A 3,678-nucleotide genomic window follows, 5' to 3' on the forward strand; every position below is an offset into this window, starting at 1 on the left:
GGGATTTGGGGATAGCCAGAGCTGGGATATTGTGATAGGCAGGGCCAGGATGTTGGGATAGCCAGGGCTGGGATACTGGGATAGCCAGGGCTGGGATATTGGGATATCCAGCACTGGCTCAAGGACAGGACCCGGCCCGTGGCTGACAGTTCCCTGGAGACGGGGCGGGTACAACCAGAGTGGGGGGAGTGGAGGGAGCCTGGTCTGGGCTGGGATCTGTGAGAATGGAGGGCTCTGAGGGGCTGGTATGGGATCTCTGGGGATGGGGGGGATATGTGGGGCTGGGATGGGAATCCAAGGGGCTCCCTGAGGCTGGGACACAACTCCATGGATCTGTTCTATCCTCCTTCCCAAGTCTCCACATGCTGCAAGTGGTTTCCAGCTGTGACCTCCTGTCCAATGGAGCATCTATGGATCCCACCGGTATGGCTACAAGGGCTGGGATTTCATCTCCTTCCAGCTGGGATCCAAGAGCTTTGCAGTGTCCGATGGTGCCACCTGGATCAGCCAGAGGTGCTGGTAATCCAAAGGGATCATGGTGGAGCAGACGAAGCATTACCTGGGACACACCTGGGTGGAAATACGTCAGATGGGGTTGGGTGGCTCAGGAGCACACAGGTGGGTGTGGGAGGGGAAGGGAAATTCCTATGGGAATGGGGGATTCAGGAATGGGGGACTTGGGAATGCAGGAATTGCCATGGAATTTCCATGGCCAGATCTCACTCTCATTCCAGTCAGGTGAGAATTCCATGGATGGATCCCCCCCTAACCCACTGCCATGGGAATTCCATGGGGAAATGATTTGAATGGATGACCAAAGCAATGCCAGCAGTGCAATGAGAAGTAATCCCTGCTGGGATTCCATGGGACATCAATCCTAATCCTTTGCCCAGACTGGCTCTGCTGTGCCTATGGCAACGCCAGGGGAGTGCCCTGTCCCTGCCCTGAGCCCAGCATGAGCCTTTGCTTGGCTTTTCTGGCTCTGCCCGGGGCAGGAGGGCACTGCTGGAGTGGCTTTGGTGGCCCCGGGCACCCGGCCGGGCTGCAGCCACTGCAGGGGCTCCTGGGGAATGTTCCAGAGCGAAGCTCAAAGCAAACAACAGTTCCTGGAGGGGATTCTGCCCCTGGGCCTGTGCTGGGAGCCCAAGGGCAACAGCCCCAAAGTGCTGGAGCTCAGTGTCCCTCAGCTGTCCCTGTCCCTCAGCTGTCCCCTGTCCCTGTCCCTCAGCTGCTCCCTGTCCCTGTCCCCTGTCCCTTGGCTCTGTGGGGCCAGGGGTGGCAGCAGGACCCAAGGCAGCCCTGGGGGAGAACAACCCTGAGCCCCAGCTGAGCCGGTTCCCCCAGTTCTCCCCAGGTCACTCCCAGCATGGGCCCTGTGGCTCCCAGTCACCCCCAGGATGGTCCCAGTCACTTCCAGTTACACTCAGTATGATCCCAGTATCATCCTGGTCACTCCCAGTGTGATCCTGGTATGATCCCAAGTGTTCCCATTCACCTCTACTATAGTTCCAGGCACTGCCAGTATGGCTCCAGTCCTTCCCACTATGATTCCAGTATGAACCCCATCACTCTCAGTACGGTGCCACTTGCCCCCAGTATGGTTCCAGTCACTTCAAATCACCCAATATGATTCCAGTCACTCCCAGTATGATTCCAGTCACTCCCAGATACTCCCAGTAGTATTCCAGCAACTTCCTTTATGGCTCCTCTCGGATCCCAGTCACTCCTGGTCTCTCCCAGTATATCCCAGTTACCCCCAGTGTGCTTCCACTCACTCCCAGTTGCTCCCAGTAGCTTCCAGCATGATTCCAGTTGCCCATAGTCACTCCCAATCACCTCCAGCACAATTCCAGTCACTTCCTGTATATCCCAATTGCCCCAACATGGTCCCAGTTGCCCTCAGCCTGCTCCCAGTCACTTCCAGTATGATTCCAGAAGGATCCCAGTCACCCTCAGTGTGATTCCAGTTGCTCCCAGTATGATCCCATTTGTCCCCAGCATGGTCCCATTTTCTCCCAATGTGATCCCAGTCACACCCAGTTGCCTCTAGGACCCACCCAGTCACTCCCAGTATGATCCTACTCTGATGCCATGATGATCCCAGTTGCTCCCAGCATGGTGCCAGTTGCTGCCAATCTGATCCCAGTTCCTCTCAGTGGCCTCTAGCACAGACCCAGTCACTCCAAGTATTATCCCAGTATGAATCCACTCTGATCCCAGTCTCCCCCAGCATGGTCCCAGTCAATCCCAGTTGCCCCCAGTGTAGACTCAGTCACTCCCAATTGGTCCAGGTGCCCCTGGCCAAGACTGGGTTTACACCTCCAAAATGCCCTATATCCAAAGACTATTCCCAGACAAAATCTGCCATTCCTGACAAGTCTGGCTGGCCTTGGCCCAGTGAGGCTCTCACCTGCCTTCCAAACACTGTGGATCTGTCCTTTCCTTGCTATGGAAAACAACTGTCCTTCTCATCCAGATGCCCATGGACACAATTGTGTTCCACCTCCAAAACTGTTTGTTGTGACAGACTGGAGGAGATTGTTGGCTCAAAACATTTCATGTGTGGGGGAGGAAGGGGCAGGTCCAGCCTTGCCCTGCCCTGGAACCCCAATCCCCCTGATAGTGGAGACCTGGAAAAAGTTAAAGATAGAATCTAAAATGTTAGACTTTGTGATTTCCCAGATCAACTGCACCTGCATAAGCAGAATGATAAATTATATAATTGTCAGATGGAATGATTGTTTAGTAATTAAATAAAATTATTATATAACCATAAGAAGAATAACGAGAAACTATGTTGGAAATTCAGAGAGGGGCTAAATTTATGTATACAATAGAACAATATAAGTTTAATAATTAACATGAAAGTTATGTAACGATAAAGTATAAAACATGATCATTTCGGATGTATGGTTGGAGTGAGATTTGGGTTGAATATACCCTGATTCCCAGAGCTCTTAATAAAAAGCATCGCATACAATACCCCGTGATTATGTGTTTTTGAACGCTAACACCCCCAGAGCCTCCATCCCAGCCCAGCAGTGTCTGCCAGTCCCTGGCACAGCACAGCCAATGCTCCACAGCCACTTCTGCAGCCCCCAGCCCAGCTCCTGAGGGACCAAATGAGCCCAAGGCCCACCTGGGGGAAGGGCCCAGGAAGACCAAATGGAACTGAGGGCTGACCACAAGGCAAGCACACATCTTGACCATACCTCCTCTTGGAATTTCCATCTGAACAGTTCTGGAATCAACAGAACTTGGTAGCTGTTTGTGTGCTCCTCTGTATTTTCTTTTATTTCTTTCTCTCCTTCTGTGTTTTCTTTTTCTTCTTCTAATTCCTCCTTCTTGCCAATTTGGAGTAACTTCAAATTGAACAGGCTTAGAGTTTGTGAAGGTGAAGGGGACAAGTTAATGCTTTGAGAAGTGTTTTGTGTTGATTGAATGTCATATTAAACCTTTTGCCAAAGTTTCTCTGATTTTCTAAAGTTACCAGTAAAAGCTGTTTTGTTGTTTTAAGCTCCTGAGAATCTTTTGTTGGTATTTCTCCAGTGAGTCCAACTCAGAGCATGGAAAGAATTGCAATTCCTTTTAAATGTCTCCTTGGGAGAGTCATTTGGGGAATGGCAGTCAGGGCTTGTCTGTCCTGCTTGGCCCAGCCCAGGCAGGGCTTTCCCAGCC

This window comes from Melospiza melodia, unplaced genomic scaffold (assembly GCF_035770615.1).
Source record: "Melospiza melodia melodia isolate bMelMel2 unplaced genomic scaffold, bMelMel2.pri scaffold_48, whole genome shotgun sequence".
NCBI classification, from domain to species: Eukaryota; Metazoa; Chordata; class Aves; order Passeriformes; family Passerellidae; genus Melospiza; species Melospiza melodia.